The following is a 26,882-nucleotide window of genomic DNA, read 5'->3' as shown; positions in this document are numbered from 1 at the left end:
TCTTCCTCTGATAGACACCTGTGGCACTTAATTGGCAGTTTTGGTAGTTCTTATACAACTAATTTGAAATTAACAAAAAATTTTAATAATTATTTTTATTTGACAATATTTACTGAGTGCCTGTAACATACCGAAAACTCTTCTAGACCCTGGGGTTACAGCAATGAACAAGACAGGCAGGACCCTGTTTTCATGAAGCTTACATGCTGGGATGGGGAGAAAAAGAGATCAGGATAATTGTATCATATGATTGTAAGCAGCTTGAAGATCTATAGTCTTATAGTGAGAAAATAACAAGCTTTGAAATTAGGCAGATCTGGATTCAAATCTGCAGTTTACTACATATAAGGTCTGTGATTGAGGCAAATAATGTAATCACTCTGATTTTGTTTTCTTGTCTGTTAAATAAGATGATTATCCTCTCAAAAGGGTGATTGTGAAAATTAGTAAGGTAATGTATAAAGCTTCTAGAATAAATGTCTAGCCAGTGATATTTTAAGTGTATTTTATAAAATCTTCATAGCTAAAACAGCATATATTATATTATATCTCTATTTAAAGGAATTTACAGTAATACTAGAAACAGGATATGGAAATTCTCTTTCCAATTCACCTTAATTAGATGAATTTCTGGGCAGATTTTAATGTGAGGAATATGCTTTGGAAAATATTAAGAAAGGAATGTTTGGAGCTAGTTATCTGCCTAAGATAAGAAAAATAATTGCTTTTGACAATTTATTTACCTGACAACTTTCCCAGAAGCTGAAGGTTTAGCAATTCATCTTTACTGAATATTAGTTGCCTTTGAGGCACCCTTGAGCCCCACAGATTAGAACAGTCTGGAGAGAAGCAAATATAAAAGAAGAACAGATGGAACCCCAAATTGTCTTTCATGTTCAATCCCCTACCTTTATATATAAAATGGCCTAAGCCTACAGAGTTAAGATATTCATCAACGCTTCCTAGGATTTCCTTTGAAAGATATAGCAAAGCTTAGCACAGTCTTCCTTCCCAGACTGACCACAGAGATAGAGAAATCCTAAATACCAACAGCCAAGACAGTAAAAAGCTATACTACCCAAGTTTAATTAAGCAAGTAGTGGTGACTGAGGCAGAGGAGCTGTAAGTTTCAATGTGACTTCTGAGAATATACTAGTACTTGAAGAAGAGTAATAATAATTGTGAATGTGCACATTGAGGTGACAAAACACATTAAAGGGCATAAGTTGCTATTTGTTTAAAATCTTACTCATAGCTAATATTTCATTTGATTATAAATAATTTTTATTAAAATCTTTTATTTTCTAATAGTAATTGAATCCAAATTGATATGCTTATCTTATTATATTAGCAATTAATGTCTTTTGTGTGTTTTATAAAATACCTAAACAACAAATTCACTGTATATTTTTCTTTCACTCTACTGCCTAATGATTCTTCCGAAAACCTGAGACTCAACAAAAAATAACTGCTATGCTGAGTTAACCAAGATTTTCTGAATTGCATAGGTCTTTTGCTGATGATTTGTAAATTTTAAATTCTGGCCTCTCAACATTTTTCTGTAAGGAAATAACTAATTAAAACCCAAATCTGCCAAAGAGCTCTTTAAACTTGTAATATTCATAAGCCACAACTTTCATGGCTAATGTCATGTCACCTAGGTAACTATGCATTAAACTTCATAAATAGTAGACCAGCCTTTTGAAGTTCAATTTCCCTAGGTCTATCATGTTTGATCATCACCAGAACATAGAAATGAGTAACTGAAAACTGCCCTTTGGTACTCCAAAAATGATGACTTACTTGGTAACTCATATAATGTTGGAAGAAAATTACCAACGCAGTCAGCAGTTCATTCTCACTGCTGGGTAACAAGGGTAACCCAAAGCATGAAACAACAAATGGAAGGTCTACCTTTCTTTTTATTCATGAATGCGAAAGAATCACCTTAAGTTCAAATATAGCAAAGGAAGACTTTAGTTATGGTGCAGAGCTGAAAAGAGACTGCTCCTCATGCACAATCATTTCATTTAAAGGCTGAGTCGATGTATTATGACCGTGTCCCAAAAGCATACTTGAAATGAATCATGGTTTTATGTGACAGGAAACGATAATACAGAAAAGTAATTAGTTAACCAGGAATTAAAGGAGTGAAAATAGACCATTAGCAATTTTATTTTCAGTCTCACTATGGAAGTGAGTTTTGACTCTCTGCATTTAACTAATGTTAAACTTTATTAGTCATTTGAATATAAGTCATTAAACATTCCTGCTTAAATTAAATGTTTGGTATTCATTAATTAAATGTATTAACATGATGCTTTCCTTTCCCACTTCTCTACTCCAGCCTCTCATTTTAACTCTCTTGGATAGTCACAATAGCCTCCTGACTGATCTCCATGCTTCTAGTTTCTCATATATCCAATCAAGAGTCACCATCACCATCACAATATTGATAATAACTGCTATCATTGAATGAGTACATATGACATGCCAGTATATAGCAGGGCATTTTAATTTAATGCTCACAGTAACTCTACAAGGACAGTACTAATGTTGTAGAAAAAACCGGGTTCTTGTCCCACGACCAGGAAAAAGTTAGACATGCAGACACTTTGAAGGGTGAGGGGAAAATGGAATTCATTAGGCGAAAAGGAAGAAAACTCTCAGCAAAGCAAGGAAGGTTCCTGTCAACAGGCCCCCATCTCACGGACTGAATCTCAGGTTGCCACAAAGGAACAGGAGAGGTCAGGCTCCTGCCTCCTTGCAAAGGGCACAAACTTCTCATGACTCCACCCTGTTCTCCCAGTGGCGCTACAGATAGATGGGAAATTCTCTGGGGATCCTCCTCCTTATCTTCCTCCTGCATCTATCACTAATATCCCCTTTTTACAGATGAAAACATTGAGGCTGAGGTGAGGTTAAGTAATTTGTTCAAGGTGAAATAACTGGAAAACAATACATCTCAATTAAGTTTTGCCTGCTCTAACTTTAAAACATACACAAAGTCCTCCACTTCTGTCTACATCCCCTACAAATTCAGCACATATCCAGCAGAACTAACTTTTTAAAAATCTATATCATGTCATGTCAAATCCTATTTAAAAGTTCCTCTAATGGCTTCCTGATATGATTTGAATAAAAAAGAAAATTCTTACCCTGGTCTACAGAGACATGATCATCAGACCCCTACCTTCCTCTAGATCCTAGTCTCATGCATGTCTGCCCTTTAGTCACTTCAGTCCAGCCACATCACCTTTCTGTCTGATTCTAAAACATGTCAAGCTCATTCCCACATAAGGCCTTTAAATCTGCTATTCCCTTTTATTGAAAGTCTTTGCCTCAGTCATTCATCTCACTAATTCCATCTTCTTCATAGCACTTACCACCATCTAAAACTATCGGCAAAATGTATTTTGTTATTGTTGCAGTTACTGTCCTCTGTCTCTCTGGTGCCTGTGAAAGAGTAAGCACCATGAGAGCAGGGGCCTTGCCAACATTCATCACTATAATGGCCCAGGTGACTAGAACAGTGCCTAGAATGTAGGAACTCAATAAATACTCACTTGTCAAATCCAATTCCAATGTTGTCAGACTTCAGAGCACTTAGCTCTTAACCACAATGCTAACTGCTAACTTTTTTTTTTTTTTTTGTAGACAGAGTTTCACTCTTGTCACCCAGGCTGGAGTGCAATTGTGTGATCTCAGCTCACTGCAACCTCTGCCTCCCAGGTTCAAACAATTCTCCTACCTCAGCCTCCTGAGTAGCTGGGATTACAGGCATGCACCATCACATCTGGCAAATTTTTCATTTTATGTAGAGATGGGATATCACCATGTTGGCCAGGGTGGTCTGGAGCTCCAGACCTGAGGTGATCCACCTGCCTCTGCCCCCAACAAAGTGCTATGATTACAGGTATGATCCACCAATACCCCCCAGAATGCTAACTTCATAAAGCATAGATTTGTTTACCTTACTTCTTTCTCCAAAAACCACCAATATTACCCTTGTCTACAAAATAAAGTCCCAACTCCTCAGTGTTGCTTTCAGGGGTCTTCACATCTAGCCATTCTTTCCATCTGACCTCCACCCTACACCTCACCTCATGTGTTATGACTGAAACACAACAAAGGATCTGCATACCCCCAGTACTTCACACTCTGCACTTCCCCACACTGCTACCTACCCCAACCAACAATTTCTACCTATAAAATATGAGATACATCCTTCACAGCCAAGCTCAAACCACACTTCTTATCTGGAACTTTCCTAACTCTGAAACTGCCTTTGCAAAAATTACATCAGTGACAAAAATTCTTACAATAAACTGAGCTACCCTGCCTTCCCTATCTTGCCTTTCCCTAAATTATTCCTGGGCTATTGGGCCAAGCTAACTTTGGAAGACATTTAGGCTATTTATTTATTTATTTTGAGATGTAGTTTCACTTTTGTTGCCCAGGCTGGAGTGCAATGGCGTGATCTAGGCTCACTGCAACTTCCACCTCCCGGGTTCAAGTGATTCTCCTGCCTCAGCCTCCCGAGTAGCTGGGATTACAGGAGCTGACTTGTTTCTTTAAGGTTATTCCTTGTCCTTTCTATTGTCAACAATACCCCTCTGTCCTGTGGTTCCCCCATTAATGCTCTTAATCTGTTGCTGAACATGTAGGGAGTATATTCTATATAACAGTGAGTGAAGAATAACTGACTGCACAAATAAATAAATGGATAAAAAGAAGAGTTCCACTAGGTTTAGTATCATAAGTTTTTTGTTTTTTTTTTAAAAAAAAAGCAAAAAGCAGTCCTAGTTTTTTCCTTTTTGTGTTTCAAGTGGAACAATGGTTTAATTGGAGAGGCGGGGTATAATAGTAGCCCTGGGCTACGGGCCAGAGGCAGGAACTAGAGATCAGAGTCTTTCTCTCATGATTTCTGGCAGATTTGCAGGGAGATTTAAGAGCAAAGATTAGATCAAGCTGACAAAGCAGAGTCAGGATATAATTTGCATTCTCCTCCCTCCATACCTTCAGCTCCCCCAACACAGGCATGAACAGCTTTGGGATGGGTAAATACATAAATTGATTTTTACTAGCATTATTATGTATTTGAAGATGCCAAGGAAGTCTTGAAAATAGCTACTTCTCAAGAGCAATCATTTGGCAAGCAAACAATGAAAAATGATTATGTTTATGATTTTTCTGTCTATTCCTAGAAAGAAAGAGGATTATCAAAATATTGGTGGACTGGTAAATAGTGGTTAATTAGGAGGTTGCAATGGCCATGTTTGTTTGTTTTTTAAACATAAAATTTAGTCTGGACACGCATCAATATTTAAGACATCTCATTTTTGCCCCAAATGGCTTACAGCCTAGTCTGGATGAGTCAGGCCAAACAAATGTCTCTTGTGTATTTCCAGAGTAAACATTTCCCAGAGGCAGAACTCTGCCCTCAGCCTTGCCTGTTAACACACAAGATTGCTTGAGCTTTTCCATAAACATAAGGAAGAGGAAGAAAAGTTTGAGGAGGAGGCAGAGAAACACAAGGCAAAGTTTCTTCAGGAATAAATTAAACACTGACCCTCTTAAGGAAAACCAGCAGGTTTGATTGTTTTTATGTTTGGTGAATTGTATATCTATTTACTATTAAAAGACCTCCTTCCTCTGCCATGGGCAAAACAGAACACCAACAAGAAAAGAAGCCCCAAAATCAAACACCGGGAATTGGACAACTAACTCAGCCTCCGAGGACTACCTAGAATAACCATCAAGCTCGAGTTAGGTAACCCTTTTGCAAATAAAAAATACAAATCAAAACAAAACCACCCAGATACCTAAGCATGTGTGGTAGACAGTCCAGGCCAATTTTTCTTGATCCAGACTGTAAAGCAAAGGAAGCAAAAGAATAACGAACAATGAAGAATGAAGCATGTCAATTCTATGGTAGCTAAAGAAAGGGATTTTTCCTTGGGAATCAAGAACAGTCTCTGGATGACTTAGTATAATTATTCTACCGGCCAGCAAACATAGAGAACATTTTTGAGTGGAGCAGGTCCTTAAAATACCAGCAAAACCATCAAATAAGGAACTGTTAGCAGTACAGTAAATAACAGTAGAATTTGAAAAGGTGTGTCTTTTAGCTTTTAAAATAAAATTCCCAGTCCAGGTGTGGTAGTTCACGCCTATAATCTCAGCACTTTGGGAGACCAAGTGGGTGGATCACTTGAGGCCAGGAGTTTGACACCAGCCTGGCCAACATGGCAAAACCCCTTCTCTATTAAAAATGAAATCACCTTTGCAAAAATTAGAACCAAGAAAATTCTGACAGCGAAAGAGATCATATCTAATAGACTTCATTTTGCTTCTAACCTAAAGCTGTCCTTGTTCATCCCTGGGTATAGGCTGAATCAACTTTGGGAAAGAATTCAGTACATACTTTGACTCTAAAACAAAATTGATAAAAGCCTTTTCCTGAAAAGATCCCCTTCTTACATGGGGACCAGTCTGCCTTTGCAGGACTAGCAAATTAGCTACAAGCTTAGAAATTAAAGTTAAGGGGTCATGCAGCCTCTGGCTGCAAGAGTCTGAACCTCCCCAGATTGCTCCTGGAGATAACATCACAACTGTAAAACCAAAGATCGGTGCTTAGATATGTTGCAGACCTGTCACTGGATGGATCAGCTGACATCACCCAGACTGGTAATCTGGCTCAACCAGTTCTGCCATAGTACCCAGACACAGAAGACAGCAAAGAAAACCTCACTTCGACTCCCTATGATTCCATCTTTAACCTGACCAATTAGCACTCCCTACTTCCCTTCCCTTCCCACTGCCAAATTATCTTTAAAAACTCTGATTTCTGAATGCTTAGGGAGACTGATTTGCATAACAATAAAACTCCTGTCTTCCGCACAGCTGGCTCTGCCTGAATTACTCTTTCTCCACTGCAATTCCCCTGTCTTGATAAATCAGCTCTGTCTAGGTAGAGGGCAAGGTAAACCCATTCGGCGGTTATTTTAAAAAAAAAAAAATTAACCTGACATGGTGGCATGCACCTGTAATCTCAGATACTAGGGAGGCTGAGGCACGAGAATCTCTGGAACCCAGGAGGCAGAGGTTGCAGTGAGCTGAGATTGCGCCACTTCACTCCAACCTGGGCGGTTGAGCAAGACTGTCTCAAAACAAAGCAAAACACACACACACACAAAATTCCCCTTACTAATGAAATCACTTTATGCAAGTAGACTGGCATCTATTCCGTTTTTCATACAATGGGTGAATTGTGATTTCTTTTTAAAAAAATTCTGGCATATTTTATGTCAACTTTAGATACATGGTACTTTAACATAAGTAACTTCTGTAATCTATAACTGACAACTAAATACACCATCTAATACCCCATTCCTTGACGTATTTTTTATTGTCATGCTGCAAATATTGCCTTATTTACCTACAACATCTTCCTCTGTGTGGTAGAAAACCTACTTTTTGTATGTAACTTCGAAAATCCTCTTTAAAGCCAATACATTGAAATTGTGGCTGATCAGATGATGTTAAGCCCAATGAATAAATGAGTCAGGAATGGTATGAACCACTTGAACAAACTGATGTCAGGACCATTTGGGGAGAGAAAAGATACATACAAACACCCTCTCAGACAGAAATGTTGTGGAAGAATGGGTTACACTTGTATGCAACAAAGTTAATTATATTAATAAGCAGATTGAAATCCATTAAACTCAGATTTTTATTGGAACCATATGAAATAATGTATTTAAATATCTGAAGGTTGCACATTTAATCTATTTCATTCTTGAAATTTCTGAAATCCAGTAAAGAAAGGCACTCACTTTCAGACCAAGAAAGTAGAAGTTAAAGAACATAAGGTTTAGAGCAATAGTATTCAAAGTGTAGTAGGTGGACCATACACCATCAGAATCACTCAAAATATGTAATACAAAGACTGATTCCAAGTTTCACCACTTCAGATATTCCAAAGTATATTTGAAGTCTCTCCTTATAACATGCTCCTCTCCCCGGATTATTCTATGGTCATGAACGTTTAAGAAATTCTAATTTAGGTATTCTGGGTTATTCTTGCTTACTCCTTTGATGCTCTAACGAATCTTTCTAACCTCTATGTGAAAGATTACCCTTGACCAAAGAATGGTCCTTTTCTACCAGAGAAGATCCCCTGACTGAATGTGTAGCTTTGGATGGGATGCACATGGAGAGGTGAGGGAGGAACCAGACACCTGCCTAGCCAGTCAAATCAGCCAAAGGCACCCTGCTGATCAATAGGGTGAGAGAGGTTGCAGCCAGATAGCTCTTACATCCACCCCCCCCCCCACTTTCTGGAAAGGGAGATTGTGTTTTCTTGCAAATCCCAATCTCCACGGCCCACATTTATTTATGTAAAGGCCCCGTGGGTATTTTAATCAAAAAGTTTTATTGAGACACAAAATGATAAAGTATTAGTGTTTTAAGCTACAACTTTCTACAGGGCAAAGAGTGTTTACCGGAACCATGAACATGTGGGAACCTTTGCAGTTTAATATGTACTCAGTAGAATATAAGAAACGCTCAGTGAATATTTATTTAAACAACACACACCAAACTAGTTAATGATTTTTGCTGAGCATGTAAAAAAACCTGCTATATCTTCTGATTTAGACATTGCAGTCAGTTGCAGAAGGTTCACAAAGTAGTGGTTTACAATAAGCTCCAAAACTTTCTGTGTCTTTCTAGTGAAATTCCAATCATATTTGGACCTCAAGTTGAATTAAATTTTTTTAATAAAATAAATATAAAACCTAAATCTACCTAGTATTCCTTAAGTAGTTTTTGTCTTTCCGTATGATTATTTTGTAAAAGTCCATTTGCATCATTGTTTTTTAAATGTCCTTTAGTAATGAAGCTATAGTTATTCTTTCATTCTTATTTCCTTGGAAGATTGAAATGAAGAGGCTGGAAAATCTTGCATTTACAGTAACGGGTTTACAATGTCAGGAAAAATCCACACTGAGACAGTGGATCACTCAGCAAGGCTACTTTACTTCCTGCAGAAAGGGTGCAACTCGCAGGCAGTCTTGCCATGAGAGCACACCTGAACAAGGAGACAGGGCTATTTATAACTTTCAAAGCCTGATGCAATCACCCTACTACTGTGTCCAGTTTCCATTACCCAGAATGGGATCTCACATTCTAGGCTTGACCCAATTGGCTGAAGAACTTGGAAATTTACTGAATATGTAAGAGGAAAGAAGATGAGGAAGAAAACAAGAAAAAAGAGGAAGCTAGTCAGGAGAAGGTCAGGAGGGTTTCCAAATAAGGAATGGCATGCACTAGCGTTTGGAGTTGCCCAGTCCTGTTCAGACATGCCAGAGCAAGTCAAGGTAGCTGATTTAAAGAATATACATACATGGTTATATGTTTATGCTAATAGTAAATAATGGCCATAGAGCAAGAGAATGTAATTCCTTATAATGTAGTCTAAGATAAAAACTCTGAAGAAGAACTTTCCCATCTCTCACAACAGTTCTTCCTGTGAGTCTATGATTGTTGCACACCCATTAAAGAACAACTTAACTAGATTAGAAGGAAAATGCAGGCTGAGAGGAAGTACCTCTCATTTGAATGCAGATCTTTCAGGTGCACTGAACTATAAAGCTGTTTCTTAAGAAGCAAAAGTAATTATAAGGTGCTTTCAATTGTATAGACCCAAAAGAGGTTGGGAAATACAAAATGAAGGTGCTGGCAAGGTAGATTTCATTCTGAGAACTCTTCCCTTGACTTGTCATCTCCTACCATCTTGCTGTGTGCTCTCTTTAACCTCTTCTTTGTGACCTTGAGAGGGAGTAAGCTCTCTGGTGTCTCTTATTATTAGGGACCGTCTTAGTCCATCTAGGCCACTATAACAAAATACCTTCCTGTGGGTAATGTATAAAACACAGATGTTAGGCTGGGCATGGTGGCTCATGCCTGTAATCTTAGCACTTTGGGAGGCCAAGGTGGGCAGCTCACAAGGTCAGCAGTTCGAGAGCAGCCTGGCCAATATGGTGAAACCCCATCTCTACTAAAAATACAAAAAAGAATTAGCCTGGTGTGGTGGTATATGTCTGTAGTATCAGCTACTCAGGAGGTTGAGACAGGAGAATCGCTTGAACCAGGGAGGCAGAGGTTGCAGAGAGCTGAGATTGTGCCACTGCACTCCAGCCTGGGTGACAGAGGGAGACTCTGTCTCAAAAAAAAAAAAAAAAAAAAGAAAGAAAGAAAGAAAAAAGAAAAAGAAAAAGACATTTATTTCTCCCAGTTCTGGAGGCTAGGAATTCCAATATTAAAGCCCCAGAAAATTTGGTGTCTAGTGAGGGCCCGTCCATTCCTCATAGAGAGGACTTTCTATGTGTCCTCACGTGGCAGAAAGGCAAGGAAGCTCTCTTGGTGCCTTTGTGTGTTTGTGTGTGTGTGTGTGTGAGATGGAGTTTCCTCTTTTTTTCCCAGGCAAACCGCCTGCCTCAGCCTCCCAAAGTGCTGGGATTACAGGCATGAGCCACCACTCCTGGCCTCTGGTGCCTACTTTTATAAGGGCATTAATCATATTCAGAAGAGTGAAGACCTCATGACCTAATCACCTACTAAAGGCCCCAGCTTGTAATACCATCACCTTGACGATTAGGTTTTAGCATGAATAGTTTTAGCATAAATGGAAAACACAGACATTCTGATCATAGCAGGCACTAATCCCATCATGAGAGCCTAACCTCATGACCTCATGTTACCTTAAATTACCTGCTCAAATACCAACAAAGGTAACCTAGAAGGGTGAGAGAGTGGTTAGGATTTTTTTTTTTAATTGGGAAAATATTCTTTTTTTTTTAATTTTTTTAATTTTATTGCATTTTAGGTTTTGGGGTACATGTGAAGAACATGCAAGATTGTTGCATAGGTACACACATGGCAGTGTGGTTTGCTGTCTTCCGTCCCCTCACCTGTATCTGTCATTTCTCCCCATGCTATCTCTTCCCACCTCCCCACCCCCCGTCCCTCCCCCATTTCCCCCCAACGGACCCCAGTGTGTAGTGCTCCCCTCCCTGTGTCCATGTGTTCTCATTGTTCAACAACTGCCTATGAGTGAGAATATACGGTGTTTGATTTTCTGCTCTTGTGTCAGTTTGCTGAGAATGATGGTTTCCAGGTTCATCCATGTCCCTACAAAGGACCTGAACTCATCGTTTTTGATGGCTGCGTAATATTCCATGGTGTATATGTACCACATTTTCCCTGTCCAGTCTATCATCGTTGGGCATTTGGGTTGGTTCCAGGTCTTTGCTATTGTAAACTGTGCTGCAATGAACATTCGTGTGCACGTGTCCTTGTAGTAGAATGATTTATAATCCTTTGGATATATACCCAGTAATGGGATTGCTGGGTCAAATGGGATTTCTATTTTTAGGTCCTTGAGGAATCGCCACACTGTCTTCCACAATGGTTGAATTAATGTACATTCCCACCAACAGTGTAAAAGTGTTCCTATTTCTCCACATCCTCTCCAGCATCTGTTGTTTCCCGATTTTTTAATGATCGCCATTCTAACTGGTGTGAGATGGTATCTCAATGTGGTTTTGATTTGCATTTCTCTGATGACCAGTGATGATGAGCATTTTTTCATATGTTTGTTGGCCTCCTATATGTCTTCCACCCCAAATCCACAGAATATACATTCTTCTCAGCACCACATCACACCTACTCTAAAATTGACCAATAATTGGCAATAAATCACTCCTCAGCAAATGCAAAAGAATAGAAATCATAACAAACAGTCTCTCAGACCACAGTGCAATCGAGTTAGAACTCAGAATGCAGAAACTAACTCAGAACCGCACAGCTTCATGGAAACTGAACAACTTGCTCTTGAATGTTGACTGGATAAACAATGAAATGAAGGCAGAAATAAAGATGTTCTTCGAAACCAATGAGAACGAAGACACAACATACCAGAATCTCTGGGACACATTTAAAGCAGTCTCTAGAGGAAAATACATAGCAATGAGTGCCCACATGAGAAGAAAGGAGAGATCGAAAATTGACACCCTATCATCAAAATTGAAAGAGCTAGAGGAGCAAGATCAAAAAAACTCAAAACCTAGCAGAAGACAGGAAATAACTAAGATCAGAGTGGTTAGGATTTTAACATATGAATTGGAAAAGGGACACAAGCATTCAATCTGTAACCATCGTGTTGCCTGCCACCACAAACTTTTGTCATCTTTACTGAGAGACACAGGTTTAAAGGCCGTAGATTTTTATACATTGAATGCAATACATAGTAAGAGTTGAATCATGTAAGTATTCAATCTAAGTAATTCCTTTCTACTTGTGATAACAAAAAGGAATACCCCATTCCAACCCTCTACCAACAGCCTTGGTGTTTACCTGAACTGTCTATTTAAATGCCCCAATTATTTAAGTCATCTTGTCTATTTATGCAATCACATGGCAATCTTTTCCATAATGAAATACATATTGACTAAGAAAATATTTTTTCCAAGTTGGCTTCAGTGCATCAAGACCTCCGTTGAGAAAAAGAAATCGCCATGTTCAAGAGGCCTCTTTGGTCACTGGGTATGAATTACTCTAACCTGGTGGGAATGTGACTTCCTCAAATTAACCAAAGGTCAAGGTTCCACAATACATTGTGGAAACGGCAACTTAAGGCACAATTTCTTTTTTTTTTTTTTTTTTTTTGAGACGGAGTTTCGCTCTTGCTACCCAGGCTGCAGTGCAATGGCACGATCTCGGCTCACCACAACCTCCGCCTCCTGGGTTCAGGCAATTCTCCTGCCCCAGCCTCCTGAGTAGCTGGGATTACAGGCACGCACCACCATGCCCAGCTAATTTTTTGTATTTTTAGTAGAGACAGGGTTTCACCATGTTGACCAGGATGGTCTCGATCTCCTGACCTCGTGATCCACCCGCCTCAGCCTCCCAAAGTGCTGGGATTACAGGCTTGAGCCACCGAGCCCGGCCTTTAAGGCACAATTTCTAGCCTTGTTCAACATCCTAGTGCACCCATGTTCTCACTTTCAGAAGCTAATAACTCTCAGAAAGACTGGACACATCATTCATTCAAGAAATACTCCACAAATCTCCAATTTCAAAGAGCAAAATCCAACTTTAAGGTAGTATCATTAGAGATCTAATTTTCTTAATAATTCTAACTGTAATTCAACACACAGTTTGGGAGTTTGATTATCTAAATACATATTTCTTGTTTGTGTTTAAGAAGCCACTGAACCTCTGCTGACTGAAATGTCTTTTGTATGATTTTGGCTCAGAAATCTTTTTTACATTCCTGAATGGTCAGTTCCATAATCTCTGCCTCCAGTGGTATCCAAAAATTGTATAATAAAACAGAATGGATTTTTTTTTCTCTTTTCAGTTATTTTAAGACCTGAAGTGGTTACCAGTGGATCCTTTAACTACTCATACAATATTATAAATTCACATATAGTCAATGATTCTAATTTTCAAGCATTTCTTCAAAGGAATACTGAGGATACTTTCAGATAAGCATATTTCAAATTAATTCATGCCTACTAAATCTGAGATTTGAGTTGAAGTTTCTTAGTTCTGTATTACTTTATGGATATGACAATCATAATCAGTTTCTGCACACAAAGTGTGGGCAATTTAGAGATCTAAAATTAGTGTGAGCAAATTATTTAAATGAATTCCGCATAAGAAAGCGATTAATCAGGTCACACAAATGGCTAGCGTATAACGAATCTGAGTTCTCACTTATTTTCTTCTACCCTAGCAGTCTAACCAAAGGTAGCAAAGATTTTATTTTGTGAGCTTATGGAAAGTACAGCATTTTGTATTTTTTTCAACTCATAATGATTGGGCATCCATGGTGGAATTTAAGCATTTTTGTTCATTTTTTGATTGACAGTATTTCAATAGGAATGTTCATTAAGGTTAACCTACAATGGAGAATAAATAAATATTGTTGATCAATAAGCACATGAACTAGCTGACTTTACACTTTAGGTGTCATTTTAGTTCAGCAAAACTGAAGCAATTTTGAAACCTGCCATTTAATTTCAGCTATTTTTACAAAAGGGAAACCTTATGAAAATGTTTACCTTTCCCAAAAATACAAGAAAAAAAATCTAAACACAGCCCCATAAGCATATGTTATTTATATATAATTTCTATTTTCATTTGAATATTATAAAATGGAATTGCCTTTATTGACAAAGTTGGCTAATTGAATTTCGAATGGGTGCTAGCTTCTGACTTAAAAACATTTTAACTTTCAAAGACATTTTCTTACAATGTCTAGAATTACTAAAAAAAAAATATTAAATGCATTTTTGAATTGTAAACCCAACAGTGTATAGTGGTCATATTTTGGATACTTATTTGTTGAATTAATCAAGGAGTTTTCCTCTTCCACATTTCAAGGAAAATTGCTAGCACTTTGTGGAGGAAATGGTTATAGCTCATATTCTCTGCTGTTACACAAACTACTAAATCTATATAAGGTTATAACTACATCTCAGGCAAGAAATATAGATATTTCCATCATTTCCATAAGGAAAGCCAAGATCTGATGAGGCAGTGGACAAATTGTATGCCAGAAAACTTGTAGATGAACCATAAAAAGAAAATTTCAGAATCTGATTTGGCAGATCACCTAGCAGGGTTTGCAGGATGGGAGGCATGCTGATTTGCAACACTAGCTAGGGTCAGAGAGCCTGTTCCTATGTAGCAAATCTCTAAGCCTCAGCACTAGGGTATCTTCCACCTCCCTTTTTAAAAAATATGCCATGACTGTCATGCCATGGCACTCCAGCGTGGGCAACAAGAGTGAAACTCCATCACAAAACAAAACAAAAAATGCCATGACCAAAGCCAACAACTCCGAGAATCTAGAAATAAATGTTACATTATTAACACATTTGGTATTGGTATACAAATTTGAGATGAAACAAAAATGAGTCAGAATTTCATATAGGGTATTTACATAACAGCTAAATTTGTGAGCAAGCACATTGCCACCACATTCTGAATTTAGCTTTCTGGTGCCTAAGGCACACTTAAGATCATGAATGAGCCTCTCCTCTGGAAAATCATTTTCAAAGTCTCATCTTTATCAAGTGGCATTATTTCCACCTCTATAATATAGCTCTTATAAACACTAGATGACACAGGCTACTCAAATAGGCTTTAGCTATTTGAAATCTAGGCAAATAGGCCTTAATTATTATTTGGTGGGTTTTAATTTCATGCAACCAATTTAGAGTGAATGAGAAGGATTCCAGAACGATTCTTTTCCTTTCCATTTTTTTCCCTTTACCTTTCTTTTTGTAGTAAATGTAAGAATCAATTAAAGGAAGAGAATAGTGAGAGAAAGACCATTTTTGTCCAATTTCAACCTCTGGGCTTAGGTATACTTCCCTATGAGCAACTATTTTAGCACTAATCAATGCTTTAGCTTCATAGCGAACAGTCTTTACCTCAACAAAATGTCATCATCTCCTCCAAGAGATAAACTATACTATGAAGTTCTCAGCTACTGTGAGCCTAGGGAAGGGGACACTGCATCCCCCAAAGAGACTCTTGTATACTAGACAGCATAGAAATATCTTGTGTTTAGTTTCTAATATTTATGGAATATCAAAGTATTCTTTCCTTTCTTAGAGCCGCCTTATCATTAACGTTCTTCTCCACCATCTCCAGGTGACTGATTCTATGTCACCTTTTTATGGCATAATACCCTTTTGATGGCTAATTTTATGTGTCAATATGACTGCACCGAAACGTGCTCAGATGAAAATTTATTTCTGAGTGTCTCTGTGAGCGTTTTCTGGATCAGATTAGCATTTGGATCATGGACTCAGTAAGGAATACTGCTCTCTGCAGTGTAGGTGGGTGTCATCAAATCCATTGAGGGACTGAATAGAACACAAAAGCAGAAGAAGGAGAAACTCTCCCCTTTTTGCATCTTGCCTGCCTACTTGAGCTGAAACATAGGTCTTTCCCTGCCCTTAGACTAAGATTTACACCATCAGCTCTTCTGATTCTTAGACTTTCAGACTCAGTGTGGAATTACACCAGCATCTTTCCTGGTCTCCAGATTGTAGATGGCACATCATGGGACTTCTGAGCCTCCACAATCACAAGTCAATTCCTCTTAATACATCTCTTTCTGCATATGTATCCTGCTGATTCTGTTTCTCTAGAGAACCTTGATTAATATATCCCTCTCAGCACTTTCAGAAACATCCACTATTTAGCACAAACTGTACTATGTGCATCTACTTGGCAAATACTTTTTTTTTTTTTTTTTTTTTTTTGAGACAGAGTCTCATTCTGCTGCTCAGGCTGGAGTGCAGTTGCATGATCCTGGCTCACTGCAACCTCTGCCTCCTGTGTTCAAGCAATCCTCAGCCTCCTGAGTAGCTGGGACTACAGGCATGAGCCACCATGTCCAGATAATTTTTTTTATTTTTAGTAAAGACAGTGTTTCACCATGTTAGCCAGGCTGGTCTTGAACTCCTGACCTCAAGTGATCCACCTGTCTAGGCCTTCCAAAGTGTCGGGATTACAGGTGCTAGCCACTGTGCCCGGCCAGCAAACACTTTTAATACAAAATCATAAAAATGATATTTAATTAACAGAGCATATGTATGTCAAGGAATAAAATTAGTTTTAAATATGAATGCTATGAGCCTTGTGAAATCTCGTTTTCCACTGCATACCTTGACAAAAAAAATAGCCAATGTCATGGAAATCAAATAAGCTGGCCCTATCTCACCAGGAGTAAGGGCTCTGGTAGGAAATGGGACCTTCAGTGCTAAAATCAGGGAAGTGCCCAGCAGCCAGAATGGTTAGCCATCCAAATGGAGTGAATGGAATTACCATCAAGAAAATCAAAGCCTCTACTCTGCTTTCTGCTAAAATGCACTTTTACCAGTAAACTTGAAATCGTTGATAATTTCCTCTCTTATTACAATATTGTCTTTTACTAGTGCTACAATTTGCTTCACAAAGCCAACATTTAATATTCTCTTGTTTTCTTATTATTGTGGTTTCTGTTTTGACTGAGAAGATACTGATTTCCTTTGGAATTATCACCATAAAGGCACTCACTCTGTGAACTATTTTAATCACGGTTTTTGGTTTTGCTTTTGTTTTGAGACAGGGTCTCACTCTGTCACCCCGGCTGGATTGCAGTGATGCTGAGAGCAGGTTGCGGGACACAGGGGAAGCTCAGCTCACTCCCTGGTAGGCTGTATTCTTCCAGGCTCTTGGGCCCTCACTCACCCAAGAATGAGAGAGGGGACCCCACTGGACATGGTGTGCTTGCAAGTAAATATTGAACCCCAATGAGTTTTGCAAAAAAGTGGTTTATTTAGGGAGAGAGAGAAGAAAAGGAGAAAGAAATTGATAGAGAGAAAAGAAGCTCCCACAACAAGGAAGGGGATCCAGAAAATGGAGTCCACCCAGATGTCGGGGACGGAGACTTTTAACCTGGGAGAAATTCCCGCCCCATTCAATTTTTCCATCCTATGAAAGGAGTTCCTTTAAACTTCCGCTGCAGTGATGGATCTTTGATTTTTTTCCCACACACGTGAAAGTTAAACAAAGATCCCTAGTCTCCCAGATGGAGACATGGGTGGAGATATGGCACTGGGAAGTTCTTGCCTTTGAAACTACACCTCCTTATGGCCCCATGAAAAGAACACATTCCTTCAGTACAATCTCAGCTTGCTGCAGCCTCCACCTTTCATGTCAAGCGATTCTTCCACCTTAGCCTCCCAAGTAACTGTGACCACAGGTGCATACCACCATGCCTGGCAAATTTTTGTATGTTTTGTAGAGATGGGGTTTCACCATGTTGCCCAGGTTCCTCTTGAACTTCTGAGCTCAAGTGATTCTACAGTTATTAAAAGTAACTCAAAGATTTGTATTCCATGATGATTCCTAGCATCATGATGTTACTATTGGATGGGATTTTGCTATATCATGACACTTGCACATTCATTGCATTTATCTTGCCACCACAGTAACAATTATTGTTACCATTTTCCTGATGAGAAAATAGAGGCTAAGTGAAATCAAATGACTGGCATAGGTTATAGAACTAGTCACTGGATAAACCTTCTGTCTATGAAGGCCTTGACTTTCCGTATTAATAATAACTCTCTACTTTCCTATTACACAGGTCTAATGTCCGTGGACACAGAAGAAATGTGACCTAAAGTTTGCAGATCAACAGATCTACTGAAAAGCATTTTTTTCAGTCCTGTCTTATGTGCATCTTAGATAGCTTCATAATTGACTTTTCTAATTACTCTCATGAGATCATAAAATCCAACTCTCTGACAGACTGCTATTGAGTTGCTTTCCTTTATTTTTATCTTGGATATACTGTTTGCGTTTTGAATTTTCATGGTAAGCATTACTGAGAAAGTAGATTCTTCATAATATTTCAAAAGAAAGCTATATATAAAAGCCTGAAAGTTGAGGGGGTAGAAACGGCAGTTCTGATTTTGTTTTTTGTTTTTTGTTTTTTGGGTTTTTTTTTTTTTGAGACGGAGTTTCGCTCTTGTTACCCAAGCTGGAGTGCAATGGCGCGATCTCGGCTCACGGCAACCTCCGCCTCCTGGGTTCAGGCAATTCTCCTGCCTCAGCCTCCTGAGTAGCTGGGATTACAGGCACGCACCACCATGCCCAGCTAATTTTTTGTATTTTTAGTAGAGACGGGGTTTCACCATGTTGACCGGGATGGTCTCGATCTCTTGACCTCGTGATCCACCCGCCTCAGCCTCCCAAAGTGCTGGGATTACAGGCTTGAGCCACCGCGCCCGGCTCTGATTTTGTTTTTTAACTTAAAGTACCCATGATGGAAGATTGAATTTCAGGGAATCAGACCAAACTACTTTTCTTCAAAATAGAAGTTAAAATCCTCCATATTTTTTTTTTTTCTATTTACCATGCAAGAAAAAAAAAATCTGTACCCGCAACCCATTATTCACTTTAGTGGAAGAAATTTCTTGGGAATTATATTCTAGAAATGACTGTAGTCTGGCAATTCTAGAATGCTAAAATAAAGAAGTCATTTCAAAGAAATTTTCCTAATAAAATATTTCCATTTTGAAGGATAGCTCTGCTTTAGTCAAATTCATATAATGAAGGGAAAATAAAAGTCTAAAGCTAATTCTGTAGGAATCTATGAATACATGCAAGCATTGCTGCTAATTAATGGTATCAAGTTACAAACTCAAGCAGTTTATTGGGCAGAATATCTGCAAAGTCAAAATATACACAGAGGCAGCAGTTAGAAATGTGAGGAAAAAATAACAGAACAAAGATCACTGAAAGATTTATAGTTTAGCTTTAAATGCCTGTAAGCAAGTTTTTGTTTGAATTCAGTTCATCCTAGAAGATTCCAAAATGGGAGTTCACTGAACCCTAACTTACAAAGAGAACTGACAGCAAGTCGAGTACATTTCACTCCAGTTGGTTAGAGCTGATGTTGCCTTCATGGATTTATGTTAATACGGGGAATGTGTATATCTGTCTATCTATACAGGCTCTCCCCAGCACTAGAGAAAGAGTTTCATGATTATAGACTTTGAATGTGAATTTGAATCTACAGTTATAATATGTACATTACTAACAGCCTTAAACTCTAAATTTTATTTCTTATACCAAATAGAATTATCCAACTTCTGTTGGATACAAGCATGTTACTAAAAATTCTCATAATGTCTCTTTATATAACATTGTTGCATTAGGATTTGCAAACTAAGTAGCTCAAACTGGTATCCTATTATCTTGTAACTCTAAAAGTACAACAACAAAACATGACTTACCCTAATTCATAAACCAATGTTCACCATTTGCATAGACAGGCTTTGACAAACTGAATAAGAAAAATAGCTATTTTAAACACATACCTCAACACCATTGTTATATTTTATGATCAGTTTAAGAGGGAATGATGTCACAATCACTCGTGAAGCAGTGTAATGAAATCATTAAAGCTATTAAGTTCTAACATCCCTAGAAAAATTGCCTTATTAAAATAGATTGATGGGCTGTATTATGTCATGTCTTGATAGCCCCATTTTACATTTAAGATATTCAAAAATATGATACAGCTGAAAAAATACATTAAAATAAAATAAATGTATAATTTCCATGTTATTATTATAGCAATCAATCATATCAAAATAATAATGTAGTGTTTTTTAATCAAAGCATGGTTCTTACTATAATTCAAAGACCATAGCTGAGACAATAAAAGACCCTTCATGTTTGTGATATATTTCCTGTCATCCACTAAGTACATCAATTTTTTTAGGTTTACCTATATGTTTGGAGTAGAAGAGAGCAAAGTGGTATTATTAGCATTGTAAAATTTTAAGAAAAGGTTTGACAATTTTAGCACAATATTAAGAACTATTTCTTGGTTCTCTTTAAAATTGTTTTTATATCTCTTCAACTGTTAATGATGCATACTAAACTATTACAGATGAAATATGATGATTCTGCTTTAAAATATTTCAGCCAAAAGAATGGGTGGAATAGATAAATCAAGATGGGAAAAGTGTTCCTAATTGTGGAAACTGGGTGATAGTTACATGGTGTTGATTATATTATTCTCTCTGCTTTTGCATATATGTGAAAACCTCCATGCCTTATTCCATTCCTGCTGCTATATCAAAATATCACAGATTGAGTAATTTTTATAGAACAGATATTTATTTCTCACAGTTCTGGAGGCTTAGAAGTCCAAGATAAAAGCATCAGCAGAATCTGTGTCTGGTGAACACTCATTCTCTACTTCCAGTATGACACCTTGTTGCCACATCCTTACATGGGGGGAAGGCAAAAGGACAACAGGGATCAATGCTGTGTGACATCTCTTTTAAAGGGCATTAATCTAATTCAGGAGGAGAGAGCCCTCATGACCTACTCACCTCTTAATATGATCACATTGCTATTTAAGTTTCAACATACAAATTTTGAGGGAACACATAAATTCAAACCATAGGACTTCACCTGTTTTCTGTTGCTATAACTGAATCCGTGAGACTGGGTAATTTTTAAAGCAAATAAATGTACTTCTTACAGTTCTGGAGGCTGAGAATTCTAAGAATTAAGCAGATGTGGCCCCTAGAATTCTAGGGGCCACATCTGCTTAATGTTTTCTTGCTGGTGGGACTTTCTGCAGAGACCCAAGAGAGAACCAAACTGGCTTTTACAGAAAACTTACTCTTGTGATAACTAAACCATTCTTATAATAACCTATTAATTAGTTAACCCATTCATCCATTCATTCATGAATCTTTTAATCCATTCTCAAAGGTAGACCCAATCACCAATTAAAAGCCCCTCTTCTTAATACTGTTTCACTGGGGATTAAGTTTCTTTCTTTCTTTCTTTCTTTCTTTTGACAGAGTCTCACTCTGTCACCCAGCCTGGAGGGCAGTAGCACAATCTTGGCTCACTGCAACCTCCACCTTTCGGGTTCAAGTCATTCTCCTGCCTCAGACTCCCAAATGGCTGGGACTACAGGCATGTGCCACCACACTGGGCTATTTTTACATTTTTAGTAGAGAAGGGGTTTCACCATGTTGGCCAGGCTGGTCTTGAACTCCTAACCTCAAGTGATTCACCTTCCTAGACCTCCCAAAGTGCTGGGATTATGAACATAAGCCACAGTGTCGAGCCGAGGGTTAAGTTTCAACATGAGTTTTGGAGGGGGCAAACATTCAACCATAGCACCAAAGTATTAAATTTTTTAAACGTTTAATCTCCATTCATCCTATCTTCACAGGATTTACTTCAATAAATGTGGTTCAATGATATATATGAACTTTATATAACAACATTTTTTATTCTTTTGTGAATCCAAACATGAAAAAAAATTTAACTGTAAATGATTATTCTACCACATACACATAGCTGCTTAAAACTAGTTTAAAATCAGCAAGATTTTTGCAAGATCTATTCTTGAAGCGATATAACCAATGAATGGCTTTTTTGTCTCAAAAGTGGTGGAAAAATATACGGAACAAATTTAGTCATTAGTTCCCTGATATGAATCAATTTACTACAGGTTGAGAATCCCTAATCCCAAAATCTGAAATTCAAAATGCTCTGAAATCTAAAACTTTTGAGCACCAACATGACACCACAAGTGGAAAATTCCATACCTGAACTTATGTGACTGGTCAAAATCAAAACACAGTCAGAACTTTGTTTCTTTTACAAAATTATTGAAGACATTGTATCAAATTACCTTCAGGCTATGTGTATAAGGTGTATATGAAACAAATTTTACATTCTGATGGGTCTCATCCCCAAGATATCTCTATGTATCTGCAAACAGATAAACATCTGCAAAAGATATGCATAACTATGTATATGCAAACATTCCAAAATCTGAAAAGATCTGGAAACAGAAAGACTTCTGATCTCAAGCATTTGGGGTACAGGATACTCAACCTGTATTTATTCAAGAAACATACTAGGGACTATAGAAAACAATACAGTAAGGTATTGTACTACTGTAAACAGACAAGACATTGCCCCAACTGTCAAAAAGCTAACAGATCAGCAGATTAGATAACATTAGCACATAGAAAACAGCAAACAACAAACAAATGGCTGAAAGCTAAACTGCATGTTTCTGGCAGTAATTATAAAGGAGTGAATCAAAGTGAGAGTTGATGGAGCCGAAAAACAGAGCATGAGAACTTCGCAAAGCATACACAAGTTTCAACAGCCAAATCAATCAAGCAAAAGAAAGTATATCGGAGATTAAACATAAACTCAATGAAATAAAATAAGAAGGCAAGAAAAGAGAAAAAGAGTGAAAAGAAATGAACAAAACCTCCAAGAAATATGGGAGTATGTGAAAAGACCTAATTTACACTTGATCAGTGAACCAGAAGATGATGGGGAGAATGAATCCAAGCTGAAAATACTCTTCAGTATATTATCCAGGAGAACTTCCCCAACATTGCAAGGCAGGCCAACATTCACATCCAGGAAATACATAGAACACCACAAAGTTACTCCTGAAGAAGAGCAACCCCAAGGCACATAATTGTCAGATACACCAGGGTTGAAAGGAAGGAAAAAATGCTAAGGGCAGCCAGAGAGAAAGGTTGGGTCACCCACAAAGGAAAGCTCATCAGACTCACAGAGGATCTCTCGGCAGAAACCCTACAAGCCAGAAGAGAGTAGGGACCAATATTCAACATGCTTAAAGAAAAGAATTTTCAACACAGAATTTCATATCCAGCCAAACTAAGCATCATAAGTGAAGAAGAAATAAAATCCTTTATGAACAATCAAATGCTGAGACATTTCATCACCACCAGACCTGTCTTGCAACAGATCCTGAAGGAAGCACTAAACACGGAAAGGAACAACCAGTACCAGACACTGCAAAAAAGAACAAAATGGTAAAGACCAATGATACAATGAAGAATAACCAAAAGGCAAAACATCTAACCAGAAACAAAATAGCAGGAACAAATTCACACAAAACAATCTTAACATTAAATGTAAATGGACTAAATGCCCCAATCAAAAGGCAGACTGGCAAATTGTGTAAAAAGTCAAGAAACATCAGTGTGCTGTACTCAGGAGATTCATCTCATATGCAAAGACACACATAGACTCAGAATAAAGGGACAGAAGATTTACCAAGCAAATGGAGAGGGGAAAAAAAAAATGGGTTGCAATCATAGTCTCTGATAAAACAGACTGTAAACCAACAAAGAACAAGAGAGACAAAGAAGGGCATTATATAATGGTAAAAGGATCAATACACCAACAAGAGCTAACTATCCTAAAAATATATGCACCCAATACAGGAGCACCCAGATACATAAAGCAAGTTCTTAATGACCTACAAAGAGACTTAGACTCCTGCACAATAATAGTGGGAGACTTTAACACTCCACCGTCAATATTAGACAAATCAACAAGAAAGAAAATCAACAAGGATATTCAGGACTTGAATGCGGATCTGACCAAGCAGACCTAATAGAAATCTACAGAACTCTCCACCCCAAATCCACAGAATATACATTTTTCTCAGCACCACATCTCACTTACTCTAAAATCTACCACATAATTGGAAGCAAATCACTTCTCAGCAAATGCAAAAGAACAGAAATCATAACAAACAGTCTGTCAGACCACAGCACAATCAAATCAGAACTCAGGATTAAGAAACTAACTCAAAACTGCACAACTTCATGGAAACTGAATAACTGGCTCCTGAATATTGACTAGATAAACAATGAAATGAAGGCAGAAATGAAGATGTTCTTTGAAACCAATGAGAATGAAGACACAACATATCAGAATCTCTGGGACACATTTAAAGCCGTGTCTAGAGGGAAATTTACAGCAATAAATGCTCACATGAGAAACAAGAAACGATCTAAATTCTACACCCTCTCATCAAAATTGAAAGAGCTAGAGGAGTAAGATCAAAAAACCTCAAAAGCTAGCAGAAGACAAGAAATAATTAAGATCAGAGCACAACTGAAGGAGATACAGACACACACACACACACACACACACACACACACACACACACACACACAAACCTTCAAAAAATAAATAAATCCAGGAGCTCATTCTTTGAAAAGATCAACAAAATAGACCGTGAGCCAGACTAATAAAAAAGAAAAGAGAGAATTTAATAGATGCAATAAAAAACAATAAAGGAGATATCACCACCAATTCCACAGAAATACACACTACCATCAGAGATTACTACAAACAACTCTATGCACACAAACCAGTAAATCTGGGAGAAATGGACAAATTCCTGGACACTTGCACTCTCCCAAGACTAAACCAGGAAGAAGTTGAAAACCTGAATAGACCAAAAACAAGGGCTTAAGTTGAGGCAGCAATTAATAGCCTTCCGACCAAAGAAAGCCCAGGTCCAGATGGGTTTACAGCTGAATTCTACCAGACATGCAAAGAGTTGGTACCACTCCTTCTGCAACTATTCCAAACAACACAAAAAAGAGAGAATCCTCCCCAACTTATTTTATGAGATCAACATTATCTTGATACCAAAACCTGGCAGAGACTCAACTAGAAAAGAAAACTTCAGGCCAATATCCATGATGAACATCAACACAAAAATCTTCAATAAAATACTGGCAAACTGAATGCAACAGCACATCAAAAAGCTGATTCATCATGATCAAGTAGGCTTCATCCCTCAGATGCAAGGCTGGTTCAACATGTACAAGTCTATAAACGTAATCCATCACATAAACAGAATCAAAGACAAAAAACACATGATTATCTCAATAGATGCAGAGAAGGACTTTGACAAAATTCAACGGCCCTGTATGCTAAAAACCCTTAATAAACTAGGTATCGGTGGAACGTATCACAAAATAATAAAAGCTACTTATGACAAACCCAGAGCCAATATCATACTGAACAGGCAAAAACAGGAAGCACTCTCTTTGCAATCTTGCACTAGACAAGGATGCCCTCTCTCAACACTCTTATTTGATATAGTATTGGAAGTTCTAGCCAGAGCAATAAGGCAAGAAAAAGAAATAAAGGATATTCAATAAGGTAAGGAGGAAGTCAAATTGTCTCTATTTGTAGATGACATGACTGTATATTTAGAAGACCCCATCGTCTCAGCCCAAAATCTCCTGAAACTGATAAGCAACTTCAGCAAAGTCTCTGGATACAAAATCAATGTGCAGAAATCACAAACATTCCTATACACCAATAACAGACAAACAGAGAGCCAAATCATGAGTAAACTCCCATTCACAATTGCTACAAAGAGAATAAAATAACTAGGAATACAACTAACAAAGCATGTAAAGCACCTTTTCAAGGAGAACCATAAACCACTGCCCAAGGAAATAAAAGAGGACAAAAACATTCCAGGCTCATGGTTATGAAGAATCAATATCGTGAAAATGGCCATACTGCCCAAAGTAATTTATACATTCAATGCTATTCCCATCAAGCTACCAATGACTTTCTTCACAGAACTGGAAAAAAAAAAAAAACAAAACACTTTTAACTTCATATGGAACCAGAAGAGAGCCTGCATAGCCAAGACAATCCTAAGTAAAAAGAACAAAGCTGGAGGCATCACACTGCCTGACATCAAACTATACTACAAGACTACAGTAATCAAAATGGCATGGTACTGGTAGCAAAAAACTATACTACAAAGCTACAGTAATCAAAACAGCATGGTACTGGTACCAAAACAGAGACATAGACCAATGGAACAGAACAGAGGCCTCAGAACCAATACCACACATATACAACCATCTGATATTTGAAAAACCTGATAAAAGCAATGGGAAAAGGATTCCCTGTTGAATAAATGGTGTTGGGAAAACTGGCTAGTCATGTGCAGAAAGCAGAAACTGGACTACTTCCTGACATCTTACACTAAAATTAACTCCAGATGTATTAAAGATTTAAACATAAGACCTAACAACATAAAAACCCTAGAAGAAAGCCTAGGCATAACCATTCAGGGTATAGGCAAGGACTTCATGACTGAAACACCAAAAGCAATGGCAGCAAAAGCCAAAATAGACAAATGGGATCTAATTAAACTTCAGAGCTTCTGCACAGCAAAAGAAACAATTATTAGAGCAAACTGGCAACCAACAGAATGGGAAAAAAGTTTTGCCATCTACCCATCTGACAAAGGGCTAATATCCAGAATCTACAAAAAAACAGATTTACAAGAGAAAACAAACAAACAAACAAACAAACACATTCAAAAGTGGGCAAAGGATATGAACAAACATGTTTCAAAAGAAGACATATATAAGATCAAT

Source organism: Saimiri boliviensis, chromosome X (assembly GCF_048565385.1).
Source record: "Saimiri boliviensis isolate mSaiBol1 chromosome X, mSaiBol1.pri, whole genome shotgun sequence".
Lineage (NCBI taxonomy): Eukaryota > Metazoa > Chordata > Mammalia > Primates > Cebidae > Saimiri > Saimiri boliviensis.
Note: the sequence above shows the minus strand (reverse complement) of the source record.